This window comes from Arachis ipaensis, chromosome B02, assembly GCF_000816755.2.
Source record: "Arachis ipaensis cultivar K30076 chromosome B02, Araip1.1, whole genome shotgun sequence".
Taxonomy (NCBI): domain Eukaryota; kingdom Viridiplantae; phylum Streptophyta; class Magnoliopsida; order Fabales; family Fabaceae; genus Arachis; species Arachis ipaensis.
In genome coordinates this window covers 65,401,677-65,410,892 of record NC_029786.2, presented here as the reverse complement: position 1 = coordinate 65,410,892, position 9,216 = coordinate 65,401,677, and the positions used below count along the sequence as shown (strand labels likewise).

The following is a 9,216-nucleotide window of genomic DNA, read 5'->3' as shown; positions in this document are numbered from 1 at the left end:
TACCAAATTTAATTGCTGGAAATTTTAAGATGGAACATTTTAGTTTCTTAACTTTAATTTTGACAGACAAATTAACCTTTAGTCTTATTTTTCTGCCAATAACAAATAAAAAAAATACTCACATGGAGACTTAGTCTAATACACGTGACCGTCAATTATTTACGTCATTACGTGTACAAACAAGAAAGTGAAGAAACATTAATCATTGGGCTTACGGTTTCAAACTGACGCACCCTTCTCTGTGAGGCCCCAAAGATCACCCGTCCTTACACAGAGTGCAGCAAGAGGTTATGATCTGGAAGGATCTCTTCGGTCACATGCACTGCCACCCAGAGCGCCATTGGCAAGGGATCATCAGACCACCACCGCAAGAAGGGGAAGGAGGACCACGAGATTGCGACATGTCTGCTGTTACTGGCGAGTGGGAAGGGGAAGGAGAGGGGGACCTCAGCAGGGTGTCACTGGGAGAAAGCCGACCCCGATGACACTGTATCCTTCTCCGTTGACATCTATTTGACTGCTTCTCTTGATCAACAACACCACCATTGCTCTTTGGATTTGAGGTTGGGTCTTTAGTGTAACCCTACTGTGCTGCCCCTTTCTTTTTCTTTTCTAATTCTGGCTGACAGTGGCGGATTCTTCCTGAAAAAGGATGGCTATCGTGGCTGCCGGAATTGCGAAGGTGTTGGAAGCACTTATTGGATATGCGAAGGGAAGTGGGGGAAAGAAGATTTGGGATGAACAACCTGGGGCTGGGACTGTAACACCTACTTCTAAAGTTGAACATAGAGAGAAAGGTGAGTCAGTTTTGAAACCCTATTCCCAGAGACTAATTTATCCATCTTGTTTGCACATATGGATAACTGACTGCCAAGTGTATTAGTTCAGGCCTCTGTGTCATTATTTTTCGTTTGTTATTGAACAAAAAACAAGGTGAACAGTAAACAGTAAACAGGGCAGCTACATCCCTAACTGCCGAATTCCCCTTCTTCTTCTTCATCAAACATTCGAACGGCGGCCACTTCTTTCTCTTCACTGCGGCTTCTGCTATGTATTCTATCTCCGCGTCGATGTTGCTATATAGTCTCTCTCTATTGGAGCTGCAACCCTGCAACCTTTCAACTCGTCGCCGTCTGTTCTCCTGCTCTCTACTCACCCACTCTCTCTCGCTACCTCTGTACTCTCTCTCCAACCATTTGCTTCGTCTCCGCACACTGCCGCTGTTCTATCCACTACCAGACTCCGCCGCCGCCTGCAAACTCTGCTGCCGGTACCGCAACGAACACCGCCTCCTTTAGAAACTTAGGTATGCGTTCTCGCTCTTCATGTCCTATTAGTTGTCCTTTTCTCTTTCTGGAACTTAAGTCTCTTGTTTTATTTTATCCAAATATTTGTTATTTTTTTTTTCTCTTCCTGTGTAAATTGAATGTATTTATTTCAAACGATGGTACTTTGTATGGTGTTTTGTGTCATTTTCTGAAAAGATAGAACTTTGGCTTTAGAATTTCCCTAATGGAAGGGGTATTGATGGTGTGTTGTGTTGTTGCTTTGATAAGTTGTGTTTCTTGTTCATGGGCTAGGTATTCATATATGCATTATTTCTATTTTCGACCCCACAAAATTCCATACTTTTATACCAAAAAAAAGACACCAAAAAAAGGAGAAATTGTGATGGCTAATGTGCTTGTCAGTATGTTTTTTTTTGTAATTTTTTTTTTAGCGAGACTTTTTGGTGATGGTGGTGGTGTAGTGTAAGATGTGCAATTTGCTGTTTGCTACCTATGAAGTCTGGTTTACTAATTGTTCTTGTTGGGGCTGGCTTAAGTGTGCAAGTGCCAGAGGTACTTTAGTTATTTCCCCTCTATATAAATAGAGCGTCACAATTCACAAGGGTCACCAAGGTGGTGCTAACCATCATGACACCAACTTCAGCAATGGCTACAACAATGATATGACTTGCATTAGTGTAGATTAACCTCAAACTTTTCTTAAGCATGAGGCATTTCTGGTGTATTATATCAAATCATTTGGTTCCTTAGGATAACATCATGTGCCCTGTATAATTTTAACCTGTATAATTTTTGGTTATTTTATAAAATGTGAAATGTTTTTTTCTTTTTTCTTTTTTAAAAAGAGGAGAGAAAAATAAATAACCAAACAAAGAGAAAACAATAGAAAGGCACAATAACTAGATTGTCAAGGCATCATCAAGAACAACCAACCACATAGTTGGAGGGATCAGGGATGGCCTATTGAAGCATGGTTTATGATGTGTTTGTAGACAGGGAATTTTTAAAAAATATATTTATAAATTTGTAATAATGATTTTAAATTAAATTTTGAATATTTTATCGATATTCCTTCTGCTGTCCATTGCCCAGCTAAGAGATAGTATTTGAGAAACTGAGAATTGAAATTCTGATTTTCTGCTTTAATGTTATTGCATTTTCTGCATTTCTTTTTGCAATTGTTGTGGCCTGTTATTTCTCTCATGCTGGCTGATTGTTATGCTCTGCTGAAATTTTGGAGAAAGATCAAGCATTATTATTTGAACGAGCATGTGGCTGCTGACTGCCATCATCATCAATAAACTATTTAGACTTGTTTAATGCTGAAATTGATGTGTTTTCTATTTTATTATATAAAGTTTGTCAAATTTTTATAGAAACACACGCATGCTTGTAGGTTGTACCCCACCGGTGATTGTTGCTGATATACACTTACATTATGGTAATGCCTTTAATTGTGCTTCTAATTCTTTGCAGATTGGACAAAAATGTGAAGTCACTTGGTTGTGTCTTTCCAGTCTCATCTACATTAATGGCCAGATGGGATGCAATTTTGTCGCTTCCCGTCCAAAATCCTCCCACATTGGAGTTCTCTTCTGCTGACCTAGTATGGTCGAAAGTGGAAGGTTGGCATGATAAACTAGATAGAGTTGCTCTAATTCCATTTGCCAGAGCTGATGATTTTGTGAGAGGTGAATCAAATAATAAAGAATGTCCAACAAGATTTCATGTTGAAGCAAGGCGTCGACGTCATCCATCAATGCCTCTCAAGCCAAAGGTTGATGGTATACTAGAGTATATCCTGTAAGTTGTAAACACTTCATGTCCACTATTTGTTTCTATTGCTTCCTGTATTCCACTGCAATGTGAATTTTTATACTATATCAATGCAGGTATTGGTGTTCCTTTGGTCCTGATGACCACAGAAAAGGTGGTGTTGTACGGCCAAGTCGTACTACATATGCTACAAAGAAGAAAAATGCTGGTCGGCCAAATACTAAGAGAGGTTGCACCTGTCACTTTATTGTGAAACGCCTCATAGCTGAACCTTCAGTTGCCTTGATCATATATAATGATGATAAACGTAGATAAAAAGGGTTTGCCATGCCATGGTCCACAAGACAAAAAGGCTGCTGGAACACGTGCAATGTATGCCCCATATATCTCGGTAGATCTTCGACTTCGTGTTTTATCTCTCCTATATGTTGGAGTCTCTGTGGAGACTATTATGCAGAGGCACAATGAATCGGGTGAGAGACAGGGAGGTCCTAGTAACTGTGATGACCTTTTGACCCACCGATATGTTCGGCGACAGGAGAGGGCAATCCGTTGATCTACATATGAACTGGATGATGATGATGCTGTTAGCATCAAGATGTGGGTTGAAAGCCACCAAAGTCATGTTTTCTTCTATGAAGATATTTCTGATTCAGATCCATTTACTTTGGGGATTCAAACTGAGTGGCAGTTGCAGCAAATGATTGAATTTGGGAATCGAGCTTTGCTTGCCTCAGATTCAAGATTTGGTACAAACAAATTAAAGGTCTTTTTCTTTCCTTTTCCTTGATTTCAAATTATGAAGCACTAACACTTTGTTGAATTGCAGTATTTACGCACATCGGATATATTTTAGACACGATACTTGTTTAACACTCGTTGGGCACGCATGTCCAACCGTGTCTTAATAGAATTAAAAGTTTTTTTCTTTGAACACATTTGGCCACACTCAAATATGATTACGTGTTAGCGTGTCTAACTTTATTCTTGACTATGCTTGAAATGAGTTTAGAAATACTAGTTATTATTAATTATTAATGCAAAAAGTTATCTAAAATGATTTATATATTTAAAATTGGTATAAAAAACATTTAAAAAAGTCAGTTTGTGTTTCGTGCATCATAGATTTTAAGTAACCGTGGAACATATTTGTTTCCTGTTGTTTCAACAAAAAGCTAATAGCAAACACATTGATTATTTTGTCCAGTACCCCATTCACAGTCTTCTTGTGTTTAACTGTGACAAGAAGGCCATACCAGTGGCTTGGATAATAGCTCCAAGGTTTTCGAGTTTAGATGCACATCGATGGATGAGGGCTCTTTACACTCGAGTTCACACAAAAGATCCTAACTGGAGATTGGCGGGCTTTATAGTAGATGATCCGCTTTATGATATCCTGGCAATCAGGTTAGTGCAATTTATCAATGAAGCTAATATTGTAAAATATGTAAGATTTATAAAGAATATTGTCGATTTCTACTACAATTTCAAGATTCTAAATTTCTAATGTCAAAAGTAGGATGGCTTCATTTATAATTTCCTTTATGTAGATATGAATCATTTGAAGTCAATAATGTTTGAAATGTTTTTACAGAATGTACTGAATATTTTTTATACTGATGCTTCTTGGTTTAGGATTTCTAGTGACATCTTCTTGTGCTCTTTTCTTTCAAACCCAAGAATCCAAGAGTAAAACTATTATTTTACTTGAGGATGATTATTTTTTAAAAAAATTGAATTTGATTTGTATATTAGGAGTCCTTTATCCATGTCATAAGATATGGACTGGTCCTTACATGGTTTTAATATTTGAGCATGATGAGTGGTTCAAATATTTGATATAGAAATCTATTTTGCATTGTGAATCCAAACTACGAAACTATATTCTCAAATAACAATTACTATATTCTATGTATTTGCCAGAGATGTTTTTCAGTGCTCCGTATTGATAAGTTTCTGGAGGGTTCGTCATCTATGGCATAAAAACATAGTGAGGAGTTTGGAAATTGATATGCAAGTAAAGATATCCAAACAACTCGAGTGGATTGTGGAGAATATTTGCCGCCTTCAAGGGACCATGTCACTCTTCGAAGATTTCATTGAAGACTTTATTGATGAATCCAATTTTATGGACTATTTCAAGGCTACATGGTATCCTAGAATGGGTTAGTAGTATCTACCTATATCATGGAATGCTTTTTTGTTTTATAATGAAATTGAGAAATAATATTATGCTCACAACCAGTTATCATTGTCCTTCATTTTCATTACCCTTATGCCCACAGACTAGTAAAGATCAGCATCTATTTCAAGTATAGTTTTATAGGCAAATGCTTGACACTTGTCCAAAATTTTGCATGAATTTTTTGAAGACATTGTTTGGTATTTTTGCTAAGTGTACGGTGTGTTCAACAACATTAGGTCAGTTCCCATTGACAACTTTGTGGGTTTTGAGAAAAGATCAAAAGAAAAGAAGCCAGACTTTGTGGCAGTGTGTTTCTGCTACATTTTAGTTTTTAGCACATGTGGTTTTGATACTCTTTTCTCATGTTCCTTTTCTTATAAAAGGAATATCTGTTTCTCCTATCTATTTGTAATTTTCCCTTTTTCTCTTTTAATTTGTAATTGTAAATAAAAGTTGATGATCATTTTAAAGTTGTTCTGTTTGTAATTTAGTATTATACTAATTTTCTTTCTATAAAAAGAAAAGGAAAGGAAAGTATTAACTCTTGATACTTTTTTCTCAATACATATATAATAGTTTATTGAATACATAATTAGTTATGTTGTGTGTCTTGGTTACAAATGTTTTTTTAGAACGGTGCATAGATTGTTGGGAGTGTATTTTCAATCAAGATGTTAAGTTCTTCCCCCTCCTAAATAATAACATTCATTATTATTCTGGTGAAGATTTGCCAACGTATACCAACATAATGAGCCATTATATTGTCATGATGACTTACAATCACCAAATATAATAGTCTTGAAAGGCTATGTTGTTTTATCGAATGGGAAAAACATCTGATTATGATGGACTTGATACCTATTTGCATTTATCTTTTTATGGGTATTTATATATATGAAGTTGATGCCGTTGAAATTTTGTCCCGTTGATGTAGGAGCTTGGATCAATGCGCTTAAAACTTTGCCGCTTGCTAGCCAGGAAAGTTGTGCAGCAGTGGAATTTTATCACAATCAACTGAAGATCAGACTGTTCAATGAGAAGGACAACAGTGTTTTTCAGCGAGCTGATTGGTTGGTTGACAAGTTGGGTACGAAAGTCCATTCTTATTTCTGGCTTGATGAGTACTCCGGAAAAGATGATTTTGCTCGCTATTGGAAAAATGAATGGATAAGTGGTTTGACATCATGGTGCAAGGCACTGAAAATTCCAGATACTGATGTCCTATTGGAAGATGGGTGTGCCAAGGTTACTGATCAGGATAATCCAGAAAAAGCTTATGTTGTCCACAATCCCGGTTCAATGTTTAGCGTATGTAATGTAGTTGGGTGCAAGTTGGGAACCTCTGTGAGCATGTCCTGAAAGTTATTAGCATCTATCGAAAGAGAGGGTCCATTCCGCCTTCTGTTGGCTTTTTTTTGGTATCAGAAGGCTCTAAAGAACATGCTGCATTGCCCACCCTATGACTCTCTAATTCGCGATCATGCAGTCTCCTTGGCAGTTTCTGTTCAGCAACAGTTAAACACCCTGCTTGATAAAGAAAGTATTGCAACTGTTATGGATCCTAATGAGAAAAGAGTAGTTGTTGATATCTGCTTAGAGACATCAAAAGTAGTCTCAAGATCCGACGGTAGATAATAAACAGCTTATAATCAATGATGATATATCTCGTGATGGTGATGAATCTGATGATGGACTCAAAATTGCTGATCAAGTTGTAGATTGTGGCAGCAATGAAAATGAAATCCCATCTGAGAGGGTTAGAGAAGACAGTCTACTTGCTGACATGGATGTTGATCCATCGTCAATTTATATTTCCCCTCCTAGATTGTGTTTTATCGATGAGAATTTTTCAAGTAACGAGTTCCGAGAGAAAGCTTTCGCTACTAAATTGAATGAGGTTTCAGCTTCTGAAAATGGTGCTTTGTGCGATGATAAGGATAAAGAACGCAATTTAGATAAGGCTGCAAAGAATATGCAATGGATGTGGATCCCCCAGTCTTAGATGTCTCGTCGGAAACAGCAACTCCGAAAAACACTGAAACCCATTAGAATGGGTTCAATGATGTTCCTGGAATAATTTCTTGCAGAAAAGAAGCTGAGCTATAACATTTCTTCAATATCCATGGATGTTGTTTGTTGACCTACAGGATGCTGTCGAGAAACAAGGTCTTGGTACAATTGAACCAAAAGTATAATCAAAGAAGATGCAAAATTTGGTTCAAATACAATAAAAGGAACATTAATTAAAATTCATCTATTCTTGACGGCTATTGATGATATGACCATATTTGAGGTTATCCAGCCAGCCTGAAGTGTCAATAGCAATTAGACATATTCACAAAACTGTATCAGGATTCAGGATATCGTATCGAGTGGTAGATAATAGTTACAACACTTGCTATTAACTGATGGCGATTTGTAAATTGGGGCTTTCTTCGGATTCTCTCCTTCCGAACTACTAGCGGGTAAGCATGAAATTGTATTTATTCTTTTTTCATTACCAAATAATAAGTTTGTTCTGCTTAACTTGGCTAATTTTTTTGTGGTGCTTCATATATGATTATATACTCTAAATTTGAAGTCTGCTCATGTTATATGGAGTTCACATCTAATTAACCAAGATATTCTGATCTGTCTAGGATGAAAAAGAAAAAATCTCCGGATTGCTTCATTCTTTTGTTCCCTTAATTACATGGAAGCAAAGAATTTATACCCTTACTAATGTTGAGCACATCGCATGGTTTAAATTGTAAACGCAGTGGCGGTCGTGGTTGTGGTTTCACTACGATGAAGGAATTGTGAGGAAAATGTGTAACAGCCATAATTGGTTCTATGATGCCCATATAGTGGACACTGCAGAAACATTGTGGTAACTACTATAGTTGATTAACCTGTTATTTCTTAGGGTTATTATTAGATCGGAGTATGTGAGATATTAAACATTTTCTCTCTTATAATCCTGATACAGTTAGTTACTTAGCATGCTAGTGTATGTCTCGCGCATAGGTGCAGGTTGAGTGGTTAATCCTGTTTATTATATAATTTTCGTTAGATAAATCAATTTTCGTTTAAATTCTTCTAATAAATATAAAAATAAAAAGGGTTTATTAATTACTTTTTTAATTTAAATTAGATCTAAAAATTTTTAAATCGTCCTATTAAATTTAATTGGGCAAAAATTTGTAGTGCAATTAAAGGTTTAGCCAATAAATTTCGAATTTGATAAAGTATTTGAAGCCCGATAAAATAATTTTTATCAAGCCCATGAGTTGATGTAACACATGTAATTGAAAATGTTTTGGTCAATCTAATACCTCTAATGGGTAAAATGAAAAAAGGAAAATAAACCCAAAAAAAGTATTTTGTAAATGGACTAGAATAGATACTCTTAAATATCTAGTGTATATAAATTGTTAAAAAAAGAGCTTATAAAAGAAAAAAAATAACAGAAAAAAAGTCGTCTTGTTTTATTAGCACTAATAATATTTTACATTTAGCATTCCTTTCTTAATCATAGGTCCGTTTCAATGCCATTACTTAGCTTAGAGGTTTCTGGGCAAGTCAAGTGAGAACCGAGAAACCTCCAATTTGAAAGACGGACTTCTCCAAGCAGCCATTACTGCGTTGTTTCTCTGACAACTTCCATTTAAATTCCATGTGGTACTGGTAGTTGCTACCAACCAAACCGCTGGCTTGTTGACTTATGATTATTATTTTGCTTTTTGAATACGCTACTAATATTATATTTCAAACAATTTTGGAGGTAGCAATTTCAAAAATTATTTTTAATATAGAGATGAAGATAGTGTTTTAGTTGAATATTAATATTTAAAGTATACGCATTGTTAGGATGATGACACGTGTCTAATATGCATTTTTCTTGTTGACTCTCCAAGTCTCCACCTATATGTAATTACACTAAATAATTTTATTTTTAACAAAAATATTAATATTTTTTTTATATAC

The 9,216-nt window shown here is 35.9% G+C and overlaps 1 pseudogene; it reads left to right on the top strand.

Moving 5' to 3' along the window:
- On the top strand, positions 51-7,824 carry LOC107625397 (annotated as a pseudogene).